A 12,811-nucleotide genomic window follows, 5' to 3' on the forward strand; every position below is an offset into this window, starting at 1 on the left:
TTGTTCAGTGTTTACTGTGAAGAAGCCCTGACCTCTGTCCCTACATCTTGTAAGGATACAGAAATATAGAACAATTATGACCAATTCTCAAAGACTGCAAATTAGATTAAGAGTTTAAACAGTAATACTTTTAATAAAAGAATCAGAATTAGCTTTGGGTATAATTCTTCTCTCATTTTGGTCATTGTCAGTTTTGAAACTTTTTTCAGTTTTCTCCTGTTGTTGGATGCAACCCTTTGTCTCAGACTGGGAAGACTGGCTCAAACATCCCAAGTAGGCAAAGTGAAAAAAGCCAAACTAAACAAAAAAACCCCAAAGGATATCTCTTTAATTAAAGTTATCTTACTTGTTGGTTTTAAGACTAGCCAGAGAGAAAATTCAGAAGTAAATTATTTTTTTAAAATTCATTAATTGTTTAGCATTGAGGATGTCTTTGTACCTGCTGTCTCTAATTGGGATATTAGTAATCATAATTATTCAACAGCTTTGTAAAGTTTTCACATCATTGACTATAAATGGAGTTATAATACATTCTGTGCACGTGCTTCAGTGTGTTTTGGAGATTGTTGCCCTGGCATCTGAAACTAATTAGTGTTCAGAAAACCTAGTAAAGGTGCATATCAAGGCCTGGTTGCCCAGAAAATTATTTTGATCATATAAAAGGTTAAAATGGTAAAGACTATTCCGTGAAGGTTTTTTGGTGTATAAAGTGAGTTATCAAGGGCAGTGGTGGCTTTAAGTAGAGTATTTCTGTGGTAGGAATGCCTGCTAGGTGAAATGCTGGTATGTTCTTGCTTCTGCAATTTGTGGAGGAGTTGGGGGGGCTACAGGGCTATCAGAGTTCGCTATGAGGTTAGTAGGTAGTGTATCCTGTATATGTGAAGCATGTTAGCTTTCTATATTGTAGCACCTTTGGAATTGAGAAAAGGCATTATGGGAACAAAAGTCCCTGGAAACTAATGAAAGAGTGGGCATTTGACATAAGATCAGTTGTTCCTGGCACTGTAATTGAATACCTTGACTTTTATTCACAGCTATCTTGTTCTAACTTTTTCTCCCCAAAACTAGACAATAGAAGTTCATGCCATACCACTTTCATTGTACAGCATAGTTGAAGAGTGTGTATGTCTTATAATCTGTTAAGACAGACATGAAATATTTGCCTGGAGAATCCACCTGCCTGCAGTGATGCCTTATATTGAGCAAGAAAGATGACTGTTAATAATTTTTTAAAGTGGCAATATTTAGATCATACCAATTTTCTCACCAAATTTACCAGTTAGGTAGAATATTTGTTCTAGCTTCCCATTTGAAAACTTTAGTTGGCATTAACAGGAGAAGAGATTTTTCTCAATGTGTTTATTAACATTAATGAATTTTTTTCTTTACAACACTGCATTAGTTCACTGATACATCATATAACATGGAATCTGCGTTTCAGGTTTCTAGGTAGTGGTAACTTAAAGTACAGAATAAACAAGTATTGCAAGCTGGAACATGATGGATTAAAAAGAGGATTTTCTTTAAACATTTTATTCATTTACTCAAACTGCTCCTTTAACCTTTTCATACTTAACGTAATGTTGTGCTGAATCTATAGTAACAGCATGAACACCTTACTTGCAGCATAAAAGTGTTAAAATAGAAAATGAACAATTCATCTTTCAATACATACTGTTTGACCACAAAGCTTTCATAAGGGTATTCTTCAAGCTTGCATGTTTTATTTTTGCTTTATGATTGTCTGCAGAAACTCTTACATGAGCAGTTTTTAGATGTAAAAAACAGATGTATAAGGCAGATGAATTTTCTGTAAATATTATCTGATTATTTCTGAAAACTGGATGCTTGAGTGGCACCTATTGGCTATAGACCTGTAGACATTCCAATCTGAAAATGTTAGCTTGGTTTCTGCCTCTTCTCTCTGACTCTGGAATGCATAATTTCTGAAGCTGCTCAAGACCTCAGAAAGATGCAACTACACTGTCTGTTCTAAATATTTAGTATGTTTAGAAAAATATGCTTCATCCCTATTGGCAAAATTCTCATCTTTTTTTGTGGGGGGGAGAAGAAGGAAGTTAGTGATGTCAAGATGAAGCTTTTAGTGTAGAAGTACTACTTAAAAACCCTGGAATTTTTTAAGTATAAGACACTTTGTAAAGCATTCTGCCTTACTATTTTTCCTGATTATTGTATTCATTATTGCTATTTTATTAGCCAATTATTTGTAATACTACTTCATGTCTTTATGGCTTAAAATGCTGAATTCTGAAACAGTTTGTGCTTGATTCCAGTGGCAGCTTGTTGTCTGGGAATGACATTTTCAGGTATAGCTTTCCTCACAGGCTCTCATCTATTGCCACCTGCCTAAATCTGACAGTTGAGCACCAGCTGGGAGTTATGACCCAGAGAAGCATAAAAGGGCTGGAGAGAGACAAAATGATCCATCAAGTTCTACTTGTAAGTCAGGTCTCCAAACATGCATTTTCTACTCTATAAATTCAAAATTAAAATACTAATGGGCATTCTTTTGTATTCATCCAACAATTGCTTCATTAGGTAGGTATGTACAAAGAGGCTCTGCTTGTCAATGCTGTTTGGCTCTAAAAGGAGGAAAAATCGGTAGGGGTTAGGCTAGTCGTGAAATGCCCCCACCCCTTTTTTACCTTCCTTCCATGTTTGTTCTGTGAGGCTGGCGGTAGGTAATACTCATCCTGCATAGAGCTGGTTTTCATTGTGAGTATTCTGTCACTAGTCACAGCTGTCAGGTATGTCAGTCATGTAGTATTGTGGTGGTGTCAGAGACATAATCAGAGAGATTAGGTGGACACAAAGAGCTCTGAATGAGGTGGTAATTGCGTTCAGGGGGAAAAGAGAGTTAAAGAAAGAAACTTTCCTTTCTCACAAGATCCATTAAAGAGGTGACAGCTAATATATTAAAGCTGGAACAAGATAATTGTGGTAAGAATCTTTGTGTGTTCTCCCTAAAATTCAATGTGCTCACAATAAATATTCAAATGCTTATTTTGTGTTGTGAATACCAGATAACCATTTACAGTGAAATGCAACCTCTTTCAAAAAGTTTAAACTCATTGCCAAGAATGTTCTAGGAACAGTTATAAAACTCAAAAGGAATATTGGTGCTATACTGAATCACAAAAATGCCATCTTATGAAAGCTTCTTTGCAGGGATTTTCTTCAAATTGGTCTAAGTGATGGAAAAGAAATACTGGGGTGCCAGCCATGGGCCGTGCAATTCCAGACTTTACGCTTTGAGTAGTACTTTGAATAGTACCTCTCCCCCTCCTCTTTTTTTTTTTCCCCTCCTTTTTTAAGCAGTAAGACTACTTGAGTATCTGTTTACATTACACTTGTGCTGTATTAATGCCATGCCTCAGAATTGGTATTTACCTGTAGGATCCAGGAAGGAATTTCCCTTCCCTTCCCTGGTTTCTGAAAGGGTTCTGTGAGTTTTGTTTGGTTTTATTTTTTTTCCCTTTCTGTTCTCATTTCCCTCCCTCCCTCCTTCTAAAGCACTGAAGACTTCTACAAGTGCACACACAAGGTTGGCAGAGTATACTGGTGCTTTCTTTGGCAATGAAGCCTTTTAAGCACCTGGTCAGTGTATCTTGCTCCCTGTCACTAGATTTGGGGTCAGGTCCTCTGTCCCCTCTCCCCTCCTGTCCAGATAGGCAGGGGTAAACGTTTTGGTTTCCTCTTCATGCTTTGAACCTTTTCTTTGTACTCTTGGGAGCTCTTTAAAATCTTGGCTCTTGCAAGGACTTACGAAACTGTTGATCTCTGCTCTCCCTTGCTTTTACGCTAGGGCTCACGTATTATAGATTTTGGTCATTTAATGAGGGCCAATAGATTCCTAGCCAGACAGGATGCTAAGAAAAAACGTCAACAGCTTTTGGAGTGTTATATATTAACAGAAAACATGTTACAGTGACCTTCCTGAATTAGGCATTAATTCTATGACTGGTTGTGATTGTGGAAAATGATCTTCCGTGACCAACCCCATGTTCTTTATGATACCAGTGAACAGCTACATTAATTCCCTGGCATTGCACAGCTGCTGACGTATTGAATGGTTAATCTGAAATCAACAGCACTGCTGAGTGTTCTTCATTATCAATGAGTATAAAATTTATAAGTGATGAGTATAAAACTGAAAGCAGCTACTAGTGGCAAAACTGGCAAAACCAGTCCCACAACAAATTTAATATCAAACATCATCCACCCATTGTACCACTTGCCATCAGAAAACATGAAAAACACAGTTTAATTTCTGTCCATTAACTTCTTGGTATCTTACTAGAATTTCAGTGTTGACCGAAGTAAAAAATCCAGTATGGCAATCTTTCGTCACAGAAGTCTCACAGGCTTCAGTGACGAATGTGTATGCACAAGAAATTATTAGACTCTAGCATGATAAATTTTTCATGTCTCCCCTAATATTTGAAACAATACTTCTCCATTTTCTTTCACAGCACCAAGTTCTAGTAAACCTTATAATGTAAAATGAGAAATTGGTGATAGTGAGATAACGGTGTTAGTCAGAAAATCTTAATTTGACTGATTCTTCATATAAATGAAAGCAGTTCACGTTTCTCATGGTATTTATGGATGGCAGTGGTGGTTTTCCAAGCCGCCTTTTCTTGCTGGCTCTTCTGATTGATACTGAAATGGGTTGAGAAGGGTCACCTCCAAAGACAGGGAAAGATTTCACACATTTCCTTTGTAACAATCCTGCAAGTGCTTTTAGGATAGTTGAGCCACCACGTGTTGGTATAATGGATTGATCAGTTTGATTCTTTTGATACAGGTAAATCACTTTGCAGATTAATTCAGGCTGTGTTTACAGAGGTTACTCTGATCCCTTTTTCAGGCTACTCTATGTGTTTTCAAAGAAACAATACCCAAAAACCTTTAGAGAATGAAAACCCCTTCCTCCCTATTTACAGAATAGTATTTTTTCTTTCAAGCTTGGAGCCTACAAAATAAGTCTTACGTTTTCATCATAATCCTTTATGAGTTTTAAATCTATTTTTTAAGTGGGTAATTTTAAATGGTTCCTGGTGAGTAGAGCCCTGGTGAGCTTCAAAACCACACACAGTTTCAATGAAGCTGTGTGAACCTGCTTCAGAATCTCTGCAAGTTTTCCAAGCTTTTATGCTCTCGTATGGTTTACAGACAAAAACCTACAGGGGTCCCATTTAAAGCCTCCTAGCAGCTAAAAGATAGAGAAAAAATGGCTTTTAAAAAACCTGAAGTACCCTCTTATGAGTGCATTAAAAGCAATTTTGTTTGCTTTCCACTTTCAAAATGCTTCAAGCCGCCAAAGACGCGATGTTAGAAAATGACTCATGAGTACTAGAGAGAAACAGTCTTTGAAAGTTTATTCATAGTAAAGGATGATAGTTAGGCAAGTAGCGTTTTTGTATTCAGAAAGAAATATTTTGTGTCCTCATATTGCAGATATTTTTTTCCTTTTCAATAATCTGTAAAGGTGTTCTTCACCTTTGTCTTGCAGGTTTTCAGCAATTGTGTGAAAATCAGCTCAGAACTTCTGTTTGTTTGTTCCTGTGGATGCTATCAGCATTTGGAGACCAGGGCCTCCATGGAAAGGGAAGGGACTGCCAAAGCAACAAAGGCTCTTAATTTTAACCCACTGGCATACGTTAGATCCAAAGAGCAGGAAAATTTTTCTTCCATTCAGGTAAATCAGGGTGTGTCACCCTGTTGATTCTCTGAGAGTACGACCTTGCAGGGTTTAGGAGCTTTTATTATTGGGTTGTGGGTTTTCTAAAATTTTCTTTGTAGTGTTTGGTATTGGAGTGGTTTCTTGATTTATTTTCTGTGGGAAACACTGGGTGCAAAGGCAAAGTATTAAAATGTCCTCTTCGCTTTGATATTGATACAGCTTCTCACAGTTTCCTCTCTCTCTCTCTCTCTATCTGTCTCGTTTCCAGTGTAAATAAAGAAAACAGTGTGGAGTAGACTTTCCAAAATTCAAGAATATTTGGACCTCTCTTGATCAAACATGCTTTCCTTTCTAAATACTTTTGCTGAGTGTTAGGGACAGAAGATTCATTTAATGGAACCTAGAGATGATCTGACAAAACAAATTTTAGTGAAATGTTAAAAGTTAATTTTCTAATGATTTAAGCAGATGGTATCTATAAGAATCTCTTACAAAACCATGCCTTTTGAAGGCTTACCTTGCATACTTTTGTGGTTTCTTCTTCGGAAAAAATGGGAATTGTGCATTAGGATTAGAGGGGCATTTCCCACAGTATGGTGCAATCTCAGTTTTACTGCAAGTAGAAATTTTACAGATGTAGATTATATAAACACATATGTTCTCATTATCTGAGTATTATTCTACAATATAGTTAAAAACCTATTTTTGTCGTCTTTAGTTCATTGTACTGGCAATTCAAAAAAGTCTGTCGTCTGTATTTGATATGAAAAAGTATGGAGGAAATGGATTAACAGCATTAACTTAACATTTTTAGTTTTCAATATTTAAACTTCATACATTCACCAGCTCCTTAGCTTTCTCTCTAGAGAATCAAAATGAAGAACGGAAAATTTTGATGCACTTAGTTGTTGACAATAGCTGAAAATTGAACAAATATTACAAGAATTAAGGAACTAAAAGAATTAAATTAAAAGACAGAAGTGGTAGTACAAAGTATCTAAGAGGTATTGTCCTTGTGACAAAACAGAAAGCAAGATGTGTGTGAACAGGATGCAAACAGAACCTAAGATCATGAGGTAGTTTCTTACCTGGTTTTAATTGTGAAAACACAACCATGAGTTTAAAAGTTGCCTCTGCAAAGAATGCTGACTTACAGGCTAGCAACCTATTGTGTAGTTGAATATTAATTTAAGATGTTTGGTTATTTTTAGGAATCAAGTATATTAAATTATGGGATGGAATTTCCAAATCATTTGCATACCTAGAACAACAGTTGGTGCTTACTCTTGCCACTTAGTTGCATAAACCATTTAATGTAGGCAAATAATATACTTCCTCAAAACACTTTTGCTGCCCCTTCACACCTGCATAGCTTTTCTTGGGTTCAAACAATATGTGTTAGGCAGCTGGTGTATGTTAGGAAGTCATTTCAAAGCCTCTTCCATATGCTACATGTTTCTTGCATAGGCTCTGTAGTTTCTGTGGACCTCTCTCCCTTGTGGTCACCCCTGGAGTCCTCAGAGGAACTACTGTTATAGCTCCAGGCATCTCTCTGTGGCCTATAGGAACTAGTTTGTTAGGATTTTCAGTTATATAACTGCTGTAATTATACAGAATTACTCAGAAAAAAGAATAAACACTGGCATCACCAGAAGTGAAACCAGCTGTTCTGCCACAGTAGAGCAGTTTCCCCTCTTAGAAAGGGTCTAGGTAAGGTAATTTTGTACTGCTTCAGTAAGGAGGTTATCACGGACCTTATTTTATGACACGGAGATTCTCATCCAGTCTTTCGTAGAAAGATAAATTTTATTTTGTGTAATTGCAAAAGCACATTTATGAGTGTAGGATGAGATAGAAATTCATATACTGAAATGAAGTTTTTATTTGGAACATTAAAAAGAATTTAAAACACATTGGTGCAGTAGAGAATGAGACAAACAGGTGAAAAATGTTAACTTATTGAAGGTAAGGAAGTTGCAAGGCCTTTTAAACAACGGTTTTGGGAAGAGACTTTGGATATATTGTAGAAGATGTTAGCTTTAGCAATATAATTCTTGATTCTAGCAATGTATAGAAAATAAGCTGCCTTTTAGAAGACAAAATTGCAGTTTAATGAAGTCATGGGCAGAAGTTACTGTCTGAATGTTGCTATGCTTGCAGAAGAGGTAACTGCCCCTCAGTTGCTTGTCACCATCTTTTCAGCTGGTGATTATCATTGTCTCAGATCTGTTCATTGTGTGTTTTGTCATTTTCTAAGTTGTCTGTCAAAATGAGTTAGGTTAGCAAGATGAGTTTTTTCCTTTTTTTTTTTAGTTAACTTAGTTCACTTTGAAGGCAACAGATTGCAGAACACTTGTAATAAGAGCCCCTTCAGCAGATAATCTTTGGGTGATGACAGGCAGCTGGAGGAGTTTTTAAAGACACATTAGTTATTCCGAAAGTTGAGCAGAAGCAAGTATATCTGTTGCAGGAGTGGGGGTCTTGGAGACACCTTGGAAAGCTGCTTCTGGCATTTCCACAGCTGGGATCCACCCATGCTGGTGATCTGCTCCCTTCTATAGGCATGTGACTTAAAGCAGGGTGTCAGTATTTAGAGCCTGTTCAGGTCAGAAGGACATGCTGGCGTGGAAAGCAGGCCAGCTTGGACCAGTGATGCCAAGTATGAGGATGCCTTTGTCAGCTTGACTGAAGACCAGCCCACCTACAGGTGCCAGTTTTTCATAATTTCATGAGATTGGGTTGAAACCCAGATGCTTTCGTCCCCTAACTGCACAAAAAAAGGGGAACAGCTGCTGCTGCAGCGACAGCAGAGACTCTGCTCTTGGATAACTGAGGAAGCAGGTTTTCAATTTATATATGCTGAAGCTATAACATAAAGGTTGTCCTAAGATGCTTTTTTGTTAATTTGGTAATGTGGGAGTTGCATGATAATTGCCTTGGGGAACAGTGGGCTTCATATATTGCACTTCTGATGAGTAAAGCCTACGCTGCTTGCTTAGGCAGATTCTTGTCATGTGAAAGACTCTTGTGTCAGAGAGTCCAGGCATGAAGAGGTATACCTCTGCACCACCAATACTGGCTGGCCAGAGGTCAGTCCTTTTTTGAGCTGGGCAAAATACTCTTAGTCGCTTCGGCACATCAAGACAAATACCCAAGAAAAAAGCCTACTATCACTTGGTCAGGTCTGTGAAAAAGATAGTATCCTGCTTCTTAAACAGGGAGGGAAGCAGCCTGTGGCGAGATTAGCTTTTTATGAGGAGCAGTTTTCAACAGATCTGTAGGCAATGCAGAAATAAGTCACATGCCCCACCTAAAGCAACAAAGCCAATGCAGGTCAGTGTGCTAAAGCATTTGCTCTTCTAGACACACAAGTTGAGGGCTTATTAGTATGGGAGGCAGCACTTCCTCTCTGCAGAGGAAGAACTCCACAGTGCTTAGTGAAGTTAATGTGTGTATCTCAGGATATGAAACATCATAAATATTGATACCTGAAGGAGGCAAATTTTGCTTTCCCCTTGCCAAGAATTTGACCTAAATGATTATCCAGGGATAGGATGAGGTCCATTTTCTCTGTTAATATGATAGGTCTAAGATCTAGCAGGTCAGACTAATATATGGCTGTCCCTCAAATGGATCTTCCTGTTAGAAGATGAAGATATATTTGTACTTAGTGCCAAAGTCCAAGAAGTCATGCCAGGAGAAGCAGATAAACAGCTGTGTCTGTGGAGTCAGGTGTGTCAGACACAAACTCTAAAACAAAAAAACACAAACCCAATCTTTTAGATGAAATACAAGTGGAAGCGGTGGGAGCACAAGGGTAGGACTGCAATCCAAGGGCCACAAGAGCATGAGCTGGAGGAAAAGTGAAAAGTCTGTTCACCTGTTCTGGCATAGGAAGTGTTGATGTGCACGACTACATCCAACTGAGAAAAGTAGAAGGACCTGTGGTGGAGACAGTGTTCTACTTGGTCTTGACTTCTGTAAGGATTAGGGTATGGGCCTAATCTTGTAACTCCCCATTCCTAAATCTCTGACTTTAATCACCAAGACCAGTGTATAATCACAAGGACTTCAGGCTTCTTAGTGGGACTTACAGAACATGCTGGCTGTTCAATGCAGCATCCTTGCATGACATCAGTACTGCTATTTCAGCATCAAGCTTCTGTAGATTGTCAGTCTTAATAAATCATAGTTGAAACTCGCAAAGCACTGAAGGGTAACACATTTCTATTGTAGCTAGCTCTTGTGATTTTGTTTTAGAAATGACTCAAGTACTCATGTCAGTTCAAGAGTAAGTGTTAAGTTGCTGAAACAATCTGCTTACTGGGATGCATCTGAAGGAAAGGATTTTTCTTTCGTACAGCTATTGTATCTGATCATCTCTTATTCACTTTGTTTAGAACTCTGGAAGGGAGAGTGACTTGGAAGAAAGTCACTAGCTCAAAAACTGTATTAAGAGTGGTAATATCTATTACAACAGAGAAATGTATTTATTGTATGACCACAATATTTTCTTCTTAAAAAAAAAAAAAGATCAATTATAATAATACCAATTTCTTTCTGAAATTTGCCTTGCTGTGACTTACAAATCTAAAAAATATTTAATCAAAAACCTGCAGCTGAACAAAAAGCTACATATAGTGTGTCTCTGCAGAACTTGAAGACCATGCAGCAGAAAATATCAACATCAACCACTAAAATAAAGAGGTGTTCCTGAAGGTGCAACTGAATGTTCCTAGCTAAAAGACATCTTTAATCCCCTCCTGAGGTGGAATTTTGCAAGGCAACTGGGGGCCAACTGATTGTAAAAGACTTATTATGAGGCTGAGACATTGTTGGGGCTGGATACTCTTTGAATGGCATCTTGATGTCAGCCTAGCCCCGTGCTGATTTTGCTTCCTTTCTCATTCTTAGGGAGTAGCTATGTGACACACATTCTTCTTTCTGTTGATGAGGTAAATTGTAAACATCCCTCTAGGCTCCCAGATTCACCTTCTAGAGTGATCTGTCTCAGCTGCGGCAATGCAAAGTTTCTTTCACGCAATCAGTGGGACAATTATATCAGAATGATGAGATCATGCCTTTTGCTGAAAAGAATAGAGATCTTTCATGAACAAAGAGAGCTTTATTTAAATCTTTGCACATAAAGCACCATTTTATTCAGTGAAAGTGGGTGACTGCTACAATTTGGGTAGGCACACCGTGGCGTAAAGGTGAACTCACTCCGTAGAGTGGTAGAGCTTTGATGTGGCTGTCTCAGAACAAAATAAGCCATGTTTGATTTTTTTTTTGTTTTCCTGCTTGCACCAACTACTGCATTAGTGTGCAGGCAGTTCTAATATTGCCTAAGAAAACCTAAGACTATTTTCATTTGTTTGCTAAATAAATTTGTATTTTAATTTGCTAAATAAATGTAGAAAACTTGGCTTGGTCTTCTCCAGTGTATCAAGACTTTTCATGTGGGTAGATATCGTGCATGTAAATCAAACTATAGTGGTGGGCAGCTCTGGACTCTGGGGAAACTACTGAGACTCATAAACTGACCCTGAGTTATGAGCCATATCCAAACAGAAACATGGAAAATATTTCCACTCTTGATTCTTTAGGTTTGTACGAGAGAAAACCCAATGACATTGCTAAGAGAAACACATGAGTCTTGATATTTTTACAATTATTTCTTTAAGCTGCAGAGCATATTTTTTCTTTAAAAAAGTCATGTGGTAAATACTAATTTTGGTATGACTTTTGACACTGTTCTAAATGACATCTGGATTTCATATAAAATCATATGTCTGGTACAAAGCTGAGGCTGCCCACTGACAAATAAATTCCTGTGCTCATGTAATTCTCTTTAAGAACAGACGAATCACAGCTATACTGACTCCAGAGCAGGTTTGGTTTTATTTCTGGTGGCAGATGTGACTCTGACCTTCTCGGAGGCTTCTTTAAATGAACTGATCATCCAGCCTGTGTGTGGATCATTGCAGTTAACTACCAAGTAGAGTACCAGTTAATAGCAGGACTCACAGATGGGGAGAAATCTCCTTGATACTGCTACAACCTTTGCTGTATCAGCAAGCGAGCTGTGAAGCCAGAGAGGCCCAGTAGGTGAGAGGGTCGCTTGGAGCCTCTTCCAGCAGCAGCTGTGCAGCCTCTGGCTGAATGCCCCATGCAACTGTTCAAATGCTCCAAGCGCCGGTGTCCCCTGCCAAGATTTCCATGCGGCTGTTGGGCTGTGGTGCCAGGAATGGGGTTGAACAGAACAATATCTTCTTTGCTCTGCTGCCTTGCCCCCAGCAGAAGGGCAGAGATTTGGAGGCAGAAAGGGCTTGGAGATAACATTGTGTCTGTTTCCCTGGGGAGGCTCTGAGGTCTCTGTGTGGCCTCACTGCGTGTGGTGTAATTCACGTTTTGATGTTGCTCGTCTCATGCTTTCAGGATAACAAATGGAGTACAGCAGAGAAATAAATAGTGCTGTAAAAAGAAAGATTAAACAAAAATAAACACTGAGAAGATAGTTCTGATACCTGTGAGTAGGAACAGGCTTTATTGTCTTAAAATTGTCCAGTTTTGAAGCAATACAGTTTGGGATAGTTATGCACTGAAAAGCTGTGAATGGCATAGCTACAGATAAACCATAAGCAGATATTTATTTGCCCATGTATGCACACTGGTGAAAAGTCTCAAGTTTGAAGAAGAAAGAGATTATTTCACACATTTGTCCTCTTGCCAGAAAGACATAGCTTGAAGAAGTGAAATTTTCTGGAAACAATGTAACTTAGATTGGCATGAGATATAGGTGTGGCTATGTTTTATAAAAATGTTGCCAGACTGTCTGACATAATGTAAGTGCGTGTATAGTGAGACTATACATACACGAATAACCTGCTTGGTCTCTAACTCCTTATTCTAAGTAAATTACTCCAAGTCAGCTGTTTTGCATTAACTGCCTGCATGCAAATTGTTATTGTCAGGTCAATATGAGCTAATTCAAAGTAATTTATTTTCTTGATTAAAGACCGACTTCTTTTGCATGCGTTGCTGTGGCAGAGCATATATTTTATAGAAAATAATTGCAGATTAACTGATTTGTAGCAAATTTGA

Source organism: Phalacrocorax carbo, chromosome 2 (genome assembly GCF_963921805.1).
Source record: "Phalacrocorax carbo chromosome 2, bPhaCar2.1, whole genome shotgun sequence".
Classification (NCBI taxonomy): domain Eukaryota; kingdom Metazoa; phylum Chordata; class Aves; order Suliformes; family Phalacrocoracidae; genus Phalacrocorax; species Phalacrocorax carbo.